The 17,233-nt window shown below is 42.9% G+C and overlaps 1 long non-coding RNA gene across 2 annotated transcripts in view; it reads left to right on the top strand.

The window, feature by feature from the left end:
* Positions 1-16,395, top strand: part of LOC115516352 — a 65,454-nt gene extending 49,059 nt beyond the window's left edge. Inside the window, exons 4-7 of one of the 2 annotated variants that reach the window (XR_003969521.1) lie at positions 1,552-1,626; positions 14,109-14,197; positions 14,372-14,466; positions 15,588-16,395. This is a non-coding gene — a long non-coding RNA (uncharacterized LOC115516352). Of the gene's footprint in view, positions 1-1,551; positions 1,627-14,108; positions 14,198-14,371; positions 14,467-15,584 lie in introns of both variants that reach the window. The other variant, XR_003969522.1, reaches the window with a different exon arrangement.
* The last annotated feature ends 838 nt before the right edge of the window (positions 16,396-17,233 follow it).

The raw sequence follows: 17,233 nt of genomic DNA, 5'->3' as shown, positions 1-17,233 counted from the left end.
TCTGTCGTAGCACTCTTCTGTTTAGACACCTTAGTGCCTGTGTTTTAAAGTCAAAATACTTTTGCTTGCTGTTGTGGGGCTCCATGTGGGTGTGCTGGAGTCCTAACCAAACATGTATGACAGAAAAGAGAGGACTGATCAGGTTCTTAGGAGACTTGGATTCTAGGTCTAGTTCCCCCACTATCTAGGTGGGTGACATTGGACACACCCACACTCTGACTCTGGGTAGAGCTGACCCTGAAGCTAAGATTCAGGACTGCCTAGACCAGCAAGAAAAAGAGCCTTCTTTAAAGTAGTTGCAGAAATCAGCTCCTCACATTATTCTCAATGATTCCTGCCTTCTGGTGTCCACCCCCTTGTCTAATCCCTTCACCTGGAGTGTGGGCTGTACCTGATGACTTGCTTCTAACAAAACACAGCAAAGGGATGGCGTGTCACTTCTGAGAATAGATTACAAAAGAGCAGGCTTTTTGCTCCCATTCTTTCTTTGGTTTTTCTTGCTTTCTCTCTGATGAAACAAGAGGCCATGTTGTGATCTGCTCTGTGTAGAGGCCCATGTGGCAAGGAATGGAGAGCGGCCACTAGCCAGCTGCCTTGTTGTGAGTAACACCCTTGCGTAGCAAGGAATTGATGCTTCTGGTCAACAGTCAGCCAGGACCTGAGACCTGCCCACAGCTGTAGGAGGGGGCTTGGGAGAACATCGCCCCTTGGTCGAGCTTCGAGATGACTACAGTCTTGTCTGACGACTTGATTGCAGCCTCTTGAGCGACTCTGAGCCAAGGAACCCAACTAAGCTGTTACCTGGTTCCAGATCCTCAGAAACTTGTGATAATGACTGTTGATATTTTAAGCCACAAAGTTTTGGGATGATTTGTTATGCAGCAATAGATAGTAATACTGAAGATCCAATATCATCTGAAAATGTAGGGGAATTAGAAAAACATTATTTAGAAGTTAAACCTATTAAAACAATTTAATTTTCAAAATCATGTGCATAGTAAAAGTAAATAAAAAATTAAGTAAATAACACCAATAAGTCTTGGTCTAGTAACTAAGATATTCTCAAACTTTGACCTTCAAAGAAACATGTTTGATCTTCCAGAGAATGAGGGTTGTTCTGGCACAATACAAAAATACTGTCTCCTCGAGAATTGGGAAGCAAAATATCTGAGGCAAACATTGTTATATAGGCCAAAATTTAAAGGCTTCAACCAGTTTCCTGTAACTGTGATGAAAAAGAAGAGGAACCTCATTTTTATGAATATTATAGAGCTATACTGTCCAATACAGAATCTGCTAGCCACATGCGATTATTCATAGATAAGTTAAAATTTATAACTGAATAAAATGTAAAATTCAGTTCCTCAGTCGTACTAGCCACATTTCTAGTGCTCAAAAGCCTCCATAGACAGTGGCCACAAAATCGGACAGTGCCAATATAGAACAATTCCAAAATCGCAGAAGATTCTATTGGCCAGTCCTACTGTAAAGTGTTTTCATGATTCCTAATACCAATGCTTATGAAGTTTGTTTCACTGTTGTTCTCTTCAGGAACAGTTAAACCAGTGTAAAGTGTCCAGTGTTCCTGGCTACTCTGGAGCTATCAGCAGCTCAGCCAAACTGAAGGTATTCTAAACACATTGCAGAGCATCTAAATTGAGTGGGGAGAATTTATATTCTAAAAAACATTGGAAGGCTGGGACCATAAAGGACTACCAAAGACTCAGTCTTAAGGTGAGCCAGTGGGAATCACCACTTCTGATACAAGCTCCCAAACATAGGCCAACTCATATTATCAATCAGGGCTTTACTTTCCATATTTATCAAATGAGAGCAAAGGGCCAATGATCTCTCAAGTTCCTTCAAGCTTTAAAACTCAATAACTATATATATATTGCTCTAATGAAAAAACTGTCACCTGTGCAAATTATTTGGTGACTCACAGATGCAGGTTAGGAGTCCTACACCTGGTGTAAAACTGCCTCCTTGGGGCACCTGGGTGACTCAGTCTGTTAAGCGTCTGACTCTTAATCTCGCCTCAAGTCATGATCTCATGGTTCATGAGTTCGAGCCCCGTGTCGAGCTGTGTGCTGACAGTGTGGAGCCTGCTCGGGATTCCCTTTCCCTCTCTCTCTACCCCTGCCTGACTTGTGCTTACACTCTTACTCTCTCAAAAGAAATAAACTTAAAAAAACAAAAAACCTCCTCCTTCAGGTTTCCTCCAACATCTGGTCTCCTTTCTTCTTCCTGGATGATATCAGAGCCCAGAAAGGAGAAGCGGGGAGGGAGTATGATTGCACCTTGGGAGTTCAGCCACCTTCCTCTAAAGATCAGCCCATTCCTAACTCCTAGGCACCTTGTATATCCCTCGGTGGGTCCTGTAGGGCTGTGGGAATTTCTTTCACATCATGTGACTGCCACAGGGAGTCAGGACTGGTGGTCTCTCAGTGCTTTCTCTTTCTAAGGATATTTCACCACCATTTCCACTGCCCCGGGGTTACTTCAGGTTGTGGGCTAAGATGCTTGAGGTTTTCCTGAGCTACTGTGTCCTGGAAGGCAAGAAACAAGTCCTTGTGCTTTGGATTCTCTCAAATGTATCTGTTCATTCCAAGTACTTCCTACTTCCTGTGGGCTCTTGGATCTTAAGGTTTGCCTGGGGGTGGGGGGTGGAAGAGGGAGCTCCCACACTGACAGATGACCTCTTGCCCTTCACCTCACTGCTACTTCATGTCTAACCCCAATGGGTTTCCACCTTACCCTGCCTCCGTACACTGTTTAGCAAACTTTTTCCTCTCAGACCCTTAAAAAATTCTGAAAAACTTCCATATTTTTATGTTGACATCTGAACAATTTTATCTCCATTTAATAGTTACAAAAGATGTTGTCTCTGATGTATTTTCTGTGGTATGTATGCTCTAAATATATTTTTGTTAAAACCTTAGGTTTTGCTCATTCAACGTATGGAAAATAACCACACAGAACCTAACCGGCAAAGTCAGTTTTTGTTATCTATCCAGTCAGCCAAATCCGCCATGCTTTCTGTCAGGACAAGTCTAGATTTTATTTCTCAGTTTAAGTCAGTGTTTCAGTGTAAGTCCTCATGACAACCACATCACTTCTGAATTCTAATATGTAAAAACAAAGATAAATAGATGAGGCACTTAGCCGCCATGCATGACGATGCAGCCTGAATGAAATGAGGCCCCCGTGGCCCTCAGTATTTTCCTGGGAGCTCACCCGGTACTGCTCCCAGAGATCCCTTCCTTGGTGGCGTGCATTCTCCAAATGTCCAGTCATTTGGTGACCCAGAGGTTGTGGTACCCTTGGGATTCTGGATAATGGGAGGTATCATTTTCTTTTGTAAAGAAGGAGAATACTTGGAAAAAGCAGGTTAATCTACAAATTCTAAAAGAGGGTTAATTTTAGGAAATAATGCACATAGAAGTGGACCGTTTGGAAAACAGTTCCCTTAAAATTCCCAGTGACCATACATCCCTTAGCAAATCTTCGTGCACTCCCAGAGATTCACACATACCAGTGTGAAGACCGAAGCCGTGTGAAGTTCTGTGCTCAGACCCCTGAGCTTTGCTCTTTAAACACTGAAAAAGAAAACTTTTTGAATCAGGCAAAACCCTTTTTTCTCTTAACAAAGCCTGGAATTATCTTGCTGTGAACTTAAGAAATTTAGTTTGACACTCTAAGCTGAGTAATGACTTTGTTCTACTTAAGTATTCAGCCTTTCCCTGAAGTAGTCAAACCCATTGATTCAATGAGTGAGGGGGTCATAGGACAGTACCACTTATGGGGAATGAAAATTACTTTGGTTTAATATTTCAAGGGCATCATCTTTCCTTTATCTTTCATTTGGAACAGAGCTTAAATGGACTGAGTTGTTCCAGAGCAGAGCCAAAGGCACGGAGGCAGACGCAGATTTGGAGCTGCTCTGAGGCAGACGCCAAGTTGTGAAGCAGTGGGAGGGGCTGCCCCACGTAACCCCCACGCCACTGGGGCCTCTGCCTGTGGAACCCAAGCAAGATGGACTTGCCCTCCTCTCTCGGCTTGTACCAGAGTCCAGACCTGTGAGCAAGAGTTTGGCGAGTTCTTGTCTTATGGTTAATGCTGACTCTGGGTACCTGCCGTCAGTTGTGCTGTGTCTGTTTCGCAGCGTCTCACTCGAGGTTTAAAGTCACCCACAACTTTAATTTTCACTAAAAAATTAGAGTGGGTGGAAGTAAAGCAGAGAAGACAGGATCTGTTAACATCATGGGGGAAAAACCCCGAACAAGCCAAATAACATTCTCATGGCACACTAGGTAGAAAGACCTCCCGCCAGCCCTTCTCAGAGATGGCTGCAATGGTCCCAGCCTCTCTCCAACTTGTGATATGCCCTCTCTCCTCATCTTTCTCTGCAAAGCTCTCCTCCATCCCCATCAGGAGAACACAAATTATTCTTGTCTCATACAGAGCGCTTGAGCATGGGGATACCCCATGGTTTTGGGGGCTTACCACACCCTAGTACCCCACAGTATTCTGCATTTCTCCGAACTCTATTCCCATCCCAGATGGAATTCTGCTGTCATCAGAATTATCTTGTTATACTTGGAAAGTAGTGAGTTCCCCATTCATTAAGTCTGGGTGAGGGTCTGACAGAATCATACAGAAGGGATTCCAGCCCTGGCAGTAAAAAGTTGGGGAAGTTGAATTAGGGAAGACTTTACTGTTCCTTCTACATCAAAACTCTTGGATTCTACCCTTGAACTTGAGATATTTTTAAATGAAAATAATATTACTATTGGTTCTAATGATGGAAGTAATAAGTGCACACTGTTTTAAAGAAACCAGATAATACAAACATAGAAATTAAAAGAATTTACCCATATTTCCTTTACCCAGAGAAAAGCACTGCCATTTACATGTTGGCATACATCATTTCAAATTCCAGATTTATACAGTATTATTTATTTACTTACTTTATAAAGATGGATTGAAACCTGCCACTTTATAACCTGTTTTTTCCCCAGTGAATATAGCTCCACATCAACAGTTATAAACCCATATCATTTAAAAATTTTTTTTTCTTTAATGTTTATTTTTGAGAGAGAGAGACAGAGCGTGAGCAGGGGATAGGGGGGTCAGAGAGAGAGGGAGACACAGAATCCGAAGCAGGCATCGGGCTCTGACGTGGGGCTTGAACTCACAAACTGTGAATTCATGACCTGAGTCGAAGTTGGCCGCTCAACCAACTGAGCCACCCAGGTGCCCCTAAGCCCACATCATTTTTTCTTTTAATTTTTTTTTTAACGTTTATTTATTTTTGAGACAGAGAGAGACAGAGCATGAACGGGGGAGGGTCAGTGAGAGAGGGAGACACAGAATCTGAAACAGGCTCTAGGCTCTGAGCTGTCAGCACAGAGCCCGACGCGGGGCTCAAACTCACGAACCGCAAGATCATGACCTGAGCCGAAGTCGGACGCCCAACCGACTGAGCCACCCAGGTGCCCCAGCCCACATCATTTTTAATAGCTACCTGGATTTCTGCGGCATACTTAACCAACACCCTATTGTTGGACATTTAGGTTGTTTCCAGTTTTTAGATCATGCAGCAATAAGGGCTCTAGCACATAGCTCTTATGAAGAGAGTTTCTAAAGTTTCCCTTGCCTGAAAACTTGAAATTAACCACTCTACCACACATTTTACGCTTATGGGAGTCTAATTTTCTTCACTTTCTTGAATTCTTTAAGATGCTGTTGTAAAGCCATTTTAGAAAATGAAAATGTTATCAAAACAATACTATGTTGTTGCATCATTAGGTAAAGGCAGCTCTTTAAAAATTTTAAAAAAGGCTTTATTTGCATATGCTCCAATGTAATATACCATGTTAGAAAATATTTCCTGTAATTATTATTGGTAAACCTCATAAGGATAATTTTTATCAATTTGCAACTCATTCTGTCACTCCAGGAAAAGTTGGAATAATCTCAATCTCCTACAGGGAAATCCAATTTACATGAAGTTATATGTCCATAAAGAAACAGCTGGACTATGATCCAAATGACTGTAATGAAGCTCATGATATTTAACAGTAAAGTTTTCTGTAATTAAATTGAAGTGAGCTCCAAAAAATTCTATCTAGAAAAAAATTCTCAGATGCCCTCAAATCTAATGGCAGGATTTCCTCTGCAAAGAGAATTTTTTCTGTTAATGTTTCGGGGTTGATTAATCTGAGTTTGTGTATGACCTGGTGACTATATTAGTTAGATGTACCTTTCCGGTTCCAAGTACCAGAAATCAGTTCAGGCTAACTTAAGCTAAAATGAGAAATATGTTATGGGAATACCGAGGTGTCGTGTCAATGGAGTCTTGGGGAGGTTCTGACACAAAGACCTGGAAAGTTGGGTGGCTGCTTTGGCTGGGAGTCAGCACTACCAACCGGCTCCTTGTCTTTGCCTGTGCACCGGCCTCTCCTGAGTCTGTTGCCCCACAACTCAACCTCACTTATCCTTTACATGTCCAGCTCTCTCAAGAAGGAAAGTCAGCTGATTTTTGCCCTCTGCCTCCCAATTCCAAATCTATAGAAAAAGGATCTATAGAACGGGGATCAGATGACTCCCCGTTCCTCAACTAGCTGTGGCCCGGAGGCCAGAGCACATCCCACAAGATGGCTGCGGGGGAGGCAGCGGCTGGAGTGGTCACTGTGAGTTGGGAAAAATGCTCTGAAGGGGTCCCTCTGAGCATGAAGCTTGAGAGAGAGGTGAGCCCCAGAGATAGTCAAACACCATTAGATTGTAGGAGTTGATTATAAACATGGGAATAGATGAAATGGTTTAGTTAATTTTTAATTGTGTGGAGTAAGGAGGGAAGGACAAGCACAGAATCCTGAAGAATATGACTTGAAAGCTGAACAAAGGAAAGGGAACCATTTCTCCCAAACTAAACCTGACTTGTCAGTGAAGAGAACTCCAGGAATGTGTCAAGAGCTGCCAAAGGCATTTGCTTTTCATTTCTGGAATTTAACAAGTTCACTGCTTGTTTCCCTCAAGGGATTTTCTAGATCCTTTGTCTGCTTCCCTTTCCACCTGGTGTGGGTTTTATAAATTTTCCACCTTGATCAGTAATGACTCAGTTGTGCTTTTTGTTCTGGTATTTCTCCACACAGGGATGAATCCAGGTTTGAATGGGACCTTGAAGTTCACACAATAGTGGAGGCCATTTTAAGAAAAGAAAATACAAAATTATAAATATAAAATAATACACAGAAGTATTTATTTAGGGGCACCTGGCTGGCTTAGGTGGAGAGTACTACTCTTGATCTTGGGGATGTGGGTTTGAGCCCCACGTTGGGTGTAGAGATTACTTAAAAATAAAATCTTAAAAAAATACATTTATCTAGTATGAAAAGAGAAATGACAATAATTACAAATTTTTTAATGTTGACAAATGCCACAGTATCACAAAATCTAGAAATTCACATAGTTTTAAAAAATGAACTCCATTAAGGGGCGCCTGTGTGGCTCAGTCAGTTAAGCGACTGACTTTGGCTCAGAACATGATCTCACAGTTCGAGGGTTCAAGCCCCACATCAGGGTCTGTGCTGGCAGCTCAGAGCCCGGAGCCTGCTTTGCATTCTGTGTCTCCCTCTTTCTCTCTCTTTGCTCCTCCCCCACATATGCTGTCTCTGTCTTTCAAAAATAAATAAGATGTTTAAAAAAAAATTAACTCCACAAAGTACCTCTAAAATACTTCTCCCCTAAATTTGTGACTTCATAGTTTTTTTTTCAACGTTTTTATTTTTATTTTTGGGACAGAGAGAGACAGAGCATGAACGGGGGAGGGGCAGAGAGAGAGGGAGACACAGAATCGGAAACAGGCTCCAGGCTCCGAGCCATCAGCCCAGAGCCTGACGCGGGGCTCGAACTCACGGACCGCGAGATCGTGACCTGGCTGAAGTCGGACGCTTAACCGACTGCGCCACCCAGGCGCCCCGTGACTTCATAGTTTTAATCAACGATTCATATGGTAATGATTTTGCAATATCACTTCTTGTAAAGTAAATAGAAAGGTAATTTTCTCTTTCCTCTAGCATAGTTGTTTAAACTTTTAAAAATTGATAGTTTAGAACGGTTTCTTTGAGCCTCACAACCATTACTGATGATATGTCATGCAAATATTTAAGATTATTGTCAAATCTGGGAAAACCGTCAGGCTTCTTTTCCTCTTTGAGCTGTAAAATTTGGAAGAGTTTTCCATAGACTGGCTTCTGGCTCCATACATTTCAAACCTGCTTCTCCACTAAACACATGCATCCAGCGCTGAGCTCTGTGGGGGCATTTATATTTCAGTACAGCTCTGGCTCTGGACTTTGTGTGAGGACACCTCGCACAGGAGTTGTCAAGAGCTCAGTGTGGAGGCTGGTCTTGAACAGGCTACTCACCGGGGTGGGAGAGAGACAGGTGAGTGTATGTCTTAAGGTTGGAGAATCTGAAGAGGAGATGGCAGGAAGTTGAGGGAGTTTGTGGTAATGGCTTCCGATTTTACTTAGTTTTTAAATTTATTTTGAGAGAGAGAGTGTGCGCATGCACATGAGTGGGGGAGGGGCAGAGAGAGAGGAACAGTGAAATCGCGACCTGAGCCAAGATCCAGAGTCACATGCTTAAGGGAGTCACCTGGGCCCCCAAGTTCAGATTTCACCATGAGACAAAGGTGGCTGCGAGAGAAAGACGTTACGGATGGGGTTGCCAGATTCCAGCAAATCAAAATATAGGACATATTAAATATGGCAAGGGACATACTTACACTAAAAATTATTCATTGCCTATCTGCAATTCAAATTGAACTGGGCATTATGTATTTTATCTCACAATCCTAGGTGGGTCTTTCAAGAGAAAAGTGAGGCTCTGGAATCGTCACTGAGAGACTGAGAGAGCTAACCAAAGATTAGTACAATGAGGGCCCGATTAGAATTAGACACCAGAAACCTCATGATGGTGGTGGTGGGGTATTTCTCTAACGGAGCCCAGAGGCTCAGGTGCATTGGCATTCACGCAGCCTAGGATTACAGAAACAAGGTTTAAAATATATGATAAAAGATGGAATTCAGCTAGGTTTCTCATCTTTTTATGCTTACTATTTGTGCTTTCAATAAAACCAAGGCAGCAGAAATTTTAAAAAGAAAGATGTACTGATTATGGATTGGAATCCAAATCACAGAATATGTTAACATAAGAATATTTTATTCTCCACTTCCCAAACATGCCATAATATATTCACCCAAAGCAATAAATCCCAAGCTGCATGAGCAAATTATAAACAAATGATAGAAGCTGAAGTTTCCTCTCAAAAGAGGCTAAGGAACAGATAATTTAGAAAGAACAGATTTTATTGGAACGTCAATAGTTTTCATGACACAGATACTTAAACTACTCGTTTTCAGCATTCCCATATAAAGAAAATTATAAAAGGTTTTTTGGGTTTTTTTAAAGAAAAGATAATTTGACAGATGGAGTCTTTTTATGGGATCAGTAGAAGTGATAAAATTGAATAAATTACCAAGATTTTATCTCCATTTCTGTAATTCTCCCTAAAGATTTAGAGGTGGCAGATTGAATCAACTGGGAAATAAATTTGCATGTTTATAACATGTCTAAAACAGGAATTAAAGACAAAAACTTCTCACTTGTTTTCAAGAGTGGTTTGTCTTGAGGAAACTTGCTCTTATGAGATTACATGTTTCCTAACCCAGTATCAACGTTCATCAAATGAAAATGTGTTACCAAAGATATGCAAACAGAGGTTTGGTGAACAGTGTACTGTCTATTACTACCATTCATGTTAAAGAACAAATAAAAATAATTATAAGCCAAAAACATAGTTTAGTTTAATGAACTAAATTCTAGGTAATTTTAATTTTTATTTATTTATTTTTTGAGAAAGAGAGAGAGAGAGAGTAGGGGAAAGGAGCAGAGGGAGAGAGAGAGAGAAACCCAAGTAGGTTCCATGCTCAGCTCAGAGCCTGACGCAGGGCTGGATCCCATGATCTGAGCTGAAATCAAGAGTCAAGACGCTCAACTGACCGAGCCACCCAGGAACCCCTCTAAGTAATTTTATATGTGAGATGATTTGCTTATGAACAGGCCGGACTAGATTTTGAGTAAAATGGAGCCATAGTGTTTTGGTGCACAAGATAGCTAACTTTATGATCCCTGAGTTATGTGATCACATTACAGAACCAGCAGTTCTGCCTGCCCCGTAAGGAGAAAGTGCTGGGGGTGGGGGATGCTACATGCACAGTGTGTCTTACTCCAAGAAAAGCACCGAGGGACCAGGTGCATCTCGTCCCCCCACAGAATCCCCAGTGTTAACACCTCCAGCAGCAATGGCTTAGATCAGAAAATGAATGGGACCAGGTGCTGGGATGTACAGTTTGCGGTGAACCAGGGGAGGTGGTATCTGGAGAATCTGTCACTCCCATGCCCCTTACTTGATAGGTGAGAATCCTGACACTTAGTGAGCAGAAGTGGCTTCTCCAAGCCTCACACACTCACCAAATGAGTGGCAGAACCAGGGCCCCAGTAGCCAACGGGGAGTGAGGCAGAGGCTGAAATGTGAAGTCTTAGGGAGCAGAAACATCTCTGAGGGCCTAGTCCCAAGTCCTGCTTCAGCCGACACTCTCATTTTCCACTGGTTTTTGGCATTTTCTAATTCAGGATTTGCATGAGGAATATTCTCTGTGTTCTGTAATTTTTTTTTCTTTTTTGCTTGAATTTGTTCCATAATAACAGCTTTCTGGATGTATCAATGGGTACTTTATTTATGTACCCATTGATAAGAAAAATATGCGGTAGGTAAGAAATCATGTGGAATGGATTCATCAGTTTTTTTAAAAAGCAGAAAATCAACTCCTGCTTCCTGGTATATTTTTGGCCGCTTACCCCTCTTCCCCATTTGCAAATGTTTGCCTTTGTTCTTGTATTCAATTAATTTTGTCATGTAAACAGTAAGCAAATCATAACATTTAGGGTTCTTTGCTTTTGTATTTAATTGTACTGCAATGTGTTTGAAGCAGAACCCCTCTCATCTCCAGCTCAATCTATGGTGGGTAAAAAAAAAAAAAAAAGCATGTTAGGATTTATTTTCCTACTGGGTGTTTTCCCTCTTTGTGTAGGATCCCAATTCCAAATTAGTGTGGTTGCTATGTGTGGAAGGGAGATGTGTCAAGAGAATGTGGCCCCAGGGAAATAAGAAATTGGAAAGAGGTTGGTGCTTCCAAACTTTGGTGCGTCTTCCTTTGAGGAAACACTAAGATATTATTTGGATAAAAGATGGCCCTAGAACAAACATGACGTTGACTTGGCTGGGGAGAGAAGCCGAGAAAGCTTGTAACTACAGTTCTCTTTTCCCTCTTCTGCCAAGAGCAGAGCATATCTGCTGGCCCATCTCACCTGGCTCCAGACACATCCCACACTCACTGGAGACCTCCCCGTCTGTGCTCGGCCTGCCCGGCGAGTGTTTGTGACAGCAGGGGAACTTCACTTCTTCTCTGATTGAGTGTGTGAGGCCTTGGAGGTAGACTGGGCGTAAACCTCAGCACTGTTGCTTACAGCTGTGTCACCTGGGGGAAATCGCTTGGCTCTTCTTCGCCTCAGTTTCCACAATTGTAAAACTAGGATATTAATTAGTAACTTGGAGAATTGTTCTGAAATTAAAGATGTAAAGCACTTAGCAGTGTCTGTCGTAGCAAAGGCACCGACTCTGTGCAGCCTGCTCTCTGTCCTTCCTCCCTGACCCCCCTACTGCACTGCTGCAGTTCTGGCCAGGTTCTGAGAGCAGGCTCTCAGTTTCCAGTCCTACCCCAGCCTTTCTCCAAATCTAGGATCACATGATATTGCCTGCCTAAAGTTTTACACGCATCCCTTTGCTAGAAATCCTATGGATAGGCTTTGTTTTCTTGCCCCTCTATACCTTCTCCACTGCATTCTGACCTAGTGATCCCATCTGTAATTGTGCCTCATCTATAGGGAAGACTCTCAAATCCTTCTCCTACTCTGACCCTCAGACCAGTGTTTGCCCTCACCGTTCCTAGATCTGACCTGCTCAGAGGATACCATATTATTTGCAATTAGCCACTTTGCAGACACGGCCTGTGAATGCATATTAACATCATCTGTTTTTTGAGCATATAGTATATCCATGTCCCTGCACCAGAATACAACACAGGAGGGAAAAGATGTGGTTCCTGCCCTCAGGGACTCCTGGGTCAAAGAGGGTTCCGGTGCCAGGTACGTGCATGGCATCTCTATAAACGGGTATCACTGGAAATAGAAAGTTATTTCCATGTAAACACTACATCATGTCCTTTAATGCTGTCAGTGGAGCCAAGAATGAACCGTTGGCAGTACTATCAAGTGGGAGAGGATAAAGGAAAGGAAGGAAAGAAGGAAGGTTGGAAGGAAGAAAGACTTAAAAACAGAAAAAGAGGGAGAAACCACAAAAGAAGAGAAAGTGGGTGTATATACGATATACCACAGAAAACGTCCGAATCTTGGTATTCTTGGTAAAGGTAGAAATGTCACCGAGTTGAACTCCCGTCGAATGCTTCAGTTTCCCCTAGCATCTCCTCCCAGCTGTGTTATACTTCTGCCTGAAAAATTCCAAGGCCAGCAGCTCACTGATGAATACCCCTGGAGCCCAGTCCATGCCGGACAGTGATAACTGTTAGAATGTTCGTCTAATTATACGTAGAATCTAAAATTGCTTCCTATGGTTTTTTACCCCATTGATTTTGGTTCCCCTCTGGGGCCTTAAAGCTAACCCACACTTCTTTCTGTGGCCTTCGAAACCTTTGTGATTTCGGTCCTGTCTAGCTCTTGCACTTCTTGTATATCATGTTTGCTGTGGCTCTTTTCAGTTCCTCTAACACACTAAGCACATTCCTTCCTGAGAGCCTCCTGACAAGGGCTCCTGTCTCCTGCTCTTTGCATGAAACACCTGCACAAATAGATGCACATGAGGTCTTTTAGGTGTCAGCTCCAGTGCCACCTTTTGAGAGGAGCCTGCCCGCACTGCCGTAGCTAAAATAGCACACTCTTAGAAGGCTTAATTTGGTGGTATTTAAAAAAAAAAAAAAAAAATCTGATGGCACAGCTCCTATATGTCCTATGTGAATCAAAAGACCAATAAAAAAACTGGGAAAAATATTTGCATATTACATGTTACAGTGATAATTTCCCTAAAATAGAGAGCATTTCTACAATTCAGTAAGAAAAAGACCAGTTGGGGGTGGCTCCGTCGGCTGAGCATCTGACTTCAGCTCGGGTCATGGCCTCATGGTTCCTGAGTTTGAGCCACATGTTGGGCTCTGTGCTGACAGCTCGGAGCCTGGAGCCTGCTTCAGATTCTGTATCTCCCTCTCTCTGCCCTTCCCCCACTTGCGCTCTGTCTCTCTCCCCCCCTCCCCACCCCCCAAATGAATAAGCATTAAAAAAATTGAATAAAAGAAAAAGGCCAATTAGGTTATTGGTCTACTGTAAAAAAAAAAAAGAAAACAGGCAAAAGATAGGAACAATTCAAATAAAAAACAGCCCACATATGCTGCTCAAACACATGAAAAATTACTCAAAAAAAAAAAAAGAGAGAGAGCAAGAGATAGTTTCATCTATCACATTGGCAAAGATAAATAAATAATAGTATTGCACCAGCAAGGCTATGAGAAACAGGTACCCTCGTATGCTGCTGGTAACATTGTAAACTGGAACAGCTTTTATAAAGGTAATTTCATAGTATTTATCAACATTACAAATACACAAATGCTTCTTTCACCCAGTGATTTTTGCTTCTAGAAATTTGCCCTACAGATATGTTCTCAAATGTGGGAATTGATGTATGTACAAATGTACTCCTGGCAACGCTTTATATAATAATAAGAGGCTGGAAACAATATATGGATCTATCAATAGGGGGATGGATAAATAAATTATAGTGCATCCTTACAATAAAATAGTATGCAGTTATTAAAAAGAATGAGGCAGATCTGTGGCACTGGAGTGCTTTGGGTGTATTTTATATTAGCTTACAGGCATTTTATATCTGCTTTTTTTTTTTTTTTTTTAAGGATAGCCTCTAAAATTGTATCAGCTTCAGGCCCCACAAAATCTGGATGTGCTCCTGGTCCCAACACAGTTGGTTGACAAACACCCTCCTGTGAGTAACAGAGGTTCATTCTACAGTGACGAGGAAGAGGAGGGTATGGGCGTGGGAGTGGGGGCCATGGTGGACACGGTTGGATCAAAATGGCGAGGTTGAAAAAGTTTCACCGGTGATTCTGATATGCTTCCTCCTTTGCAAATGCACCACTGCTGTGTGTTCAACCCACAGGTCCCCAATCCTGCCCGGCCACCTGCGCTTCTCCTATAAGGCTCTGAAACCACACTCACTCTCAGATAAAGACTAACCTTGCAGTTAAAGCCCAGGTAGCTCGATTTCATGGCACCTCCCTGCCTTGGTCAGCCTAGTTCTCTAGGCCCCTGAGGTGCCCCAAGAAGCCAGACCAGAGTTGTTTCCTCTCTCTGGCTTTTTCCATTTCTAATTTGAATGAAACACCACTACTGTTCACCGCGTGTTTATCAAAAGGGTGGCAAGAACTGAAGTTCCCAGATCATTCTCTAAGCCACTCAATCTTCTTGGAAGCCAGCAGCCTCTAAACAGTTCTTTTTAAAATCACCTGGGTATTCCCTTTCTTTTTTTTTTTTAAATTTTTTTTTTTTTAAGGTTTATTTTTTGAGAGAGACAGAGCATGAGCTGGGAAGGGGGCAGAGAGAGAGGGGGAGTCACGGATTCTGAAGCAGGCTCCAGGCTCCGAGCTGTCAGCACGGAGCCTGATGCGGGGATCGAACCCACGAACCAGAGATCGTGGCCTGACCCCAAGTCAGCCGCCTAACCAACTGAGCTACGCAGGGGCCCTTGGGTATTCCCTTTCTGTCTCTTTTTGCCAGTTATCAGATAAAGCACACTGCTGCTGGGGAGGTTTGGAGAATTTTGAGGAGGGTGGGGAGTAAATGGGGCTGGCAGGAAAGATTACAGTGTCATAAATCAAGAAGTGAAGTTACTTGGATTTTTTTTTTAATCATTTTTTTTTAAAAAGTAAGTGAGGCATAGAACTTTGAAAAATGGAGGGACACTCAGAAGTAGCTCTACCATATTTGGTCAGACATGATTCCATTTACTTTCCTAAATTTTTCCCCCTCCCTCCCTTCCTTTCTTTGAATGAATAAAATTGGCTAAAAATACTCTATAAAGATTTCCTTTTTTGGTTATTAATATTATTTTGGGGGGTACGTCCCAGGCTCTGTGTTCATCTGCTTTGCCTTCAGACGTAGAAGAGAAAGGCATCTTCAGGCAGTACCCAGCTGAAGATCTCAACGCAAATCCACAAAATAATTTGAGGAAAGCAATTTAGTTTTTAAAAATTGAATTGAACCTTGACTACGGTTGTGTTGAGAATGAACACGTGAGGTAGGGCAGTAACCAGCCACTCTGGGACAGTCCAGGAAGTTTTGTCAAACACAGCCCACTCTCCTTCCCTTGCCAGTAGGAGCCAACTCAGAAGAAGGCAGACACCAGAGAGGACCCAGGCGGCCGCCAGAGGTGCAGCAGAGTCGGGGCTCTCAAAGAGGCCACACCGCTGTGGATCACACTAAAGAGAGGCAGGCCTGCTTTGGATAAAGTCTCAGCTCTTGAGCCGTGAAGCCCAGGCAGGCAGGCACATCGGCAGAACCCCAGAAGACTCCATGCCCTGTGATAAGGACCAGAGAGGGGGTCACCGCACCAGAACCCTGCCATTAAGCTCCCAGGGTTCCCACCAGCTTGCCACCAGGAGAAGCTGGAGAGTGACACCAACATCTACAGTGTGTTTCTTATGGCTCAGCTGGCAGAGGCCCTGGGGGACTTCCAAGGCATCTGGGAGCTAAATGGGATACCAGAGTTCCAGAGGTTCCTGTGAAGGCCCGAAACGGGCAGAAGAACATCAAAGGCTTCTCAAGTAAGATGATTAATCAAATAGATGTCTCAAAAGGTGCCTTTTCCTACTGATAAGAGCTAGACACTGGCGAGGACACCTCAAGCTCTTTCAAGAGAAAAATAAGCCCATGTTGTTGTGGGAAGCTATGGAAGGATTGGCTTTTCGGCACACTTGATACCTACTGTTCCCACACAAGTCCGAGCTTCCCAGACTCACCACAACCGCTGTCAAAGCCTCTACCGGGTCTCTGCTATATCCAGCCTCCCCCCCACATTCTCTGCACAGCTGCCATAGTCCTCTTTTAAAGAGGGAAAGTGAGGGGCGCCCGGGGGGCTCGGTCGGTTGAGCATCCCACTCTTGTTTTCAGCTCAGGTCATAATCTCACGGGTTTTGGGTTCGAGCCCCACATTGGGCTCTGCGCCGCCAGCTTGGAGCCTGCTTGGGGTCCTCTTCCTTTCTCTCTGCCCTGCCCCTGCTAGTGCATGCTCTCTCTCTCAAAATAAATAAACATTTGACACAAATAATAAAAAGGGAGGATGCAATCGTGCTCCCTCCGCAACCGAAAAGTCTCTACCAGCTCTCGATCTTATTTCGTAAATTAAAAAAAAAAATCTGTGGATCGGCAAAAGTTTTCTGTAGTGGGCGACTCAGTATTTTGGGTGTTGTCTGACCTGATATCTACTGTGCAGTGATGGGCTGTGCTAGGGTGAAAAAAACCAGATTGCCTAAGGGAAAAAAGCTGTCATGCAAATGTGGAGGTAGACGCTTCCACCAAGAACGGGTACGCCGCGTTTCAGTAAAACCGTATTTGGCCCACAGGCTGTATACACCAAGTTCTGAGAGTCTCTGTGTTCACTCTCCCTTCTTTCTGGGATACTTTTTCCTAAGATTTTTGCATAGATGGCTCTAAGTGGTAGCTAACTCACTAAACAGATTAAAAGTATGCTCGGAGACTCAGAAAAAAAAAAAAATCCCTAAAAATGAGAAAATATTTTGGAATGAATTTGATTTTAGATATTTCCCCAAAAGTATTCAAGTAGTTGTATTGAGGGTGGGGGGTAGAGAGATCGGGGCTTTGTTGACACTCTTTCCACTTATTTTAAGACTTGGTTGGCTTTTTATTTTATTTTTTTTCAACATTTATTTATTTTTGGGACAGAGAGAGACAGAGCATGAATGGGCGAGGGGCAGAGAGAGAGGGAGACACAGAATCGGAAACA

The sequence above is a fragment of the Lynx canadensis genome, chromosome B3 (assembly GCF_007474595.2).
Source record: "Lynx canadensis isolate LIC74 chromosome B3, mLynCan4.pri.v2, whole genome shotgun sequence".
NCBI classification, from domain to species: Eukaryota; Metazoa; Chordata; class Mammalia; order Carnivora; family Felidae; genus Lynx; species Lynx canadensis.
The sequence above is the reverse complement of the archived record's forward strand: the minus strand, read 5'-3'. Positions and strand labels throughout refer to the sequence as shown.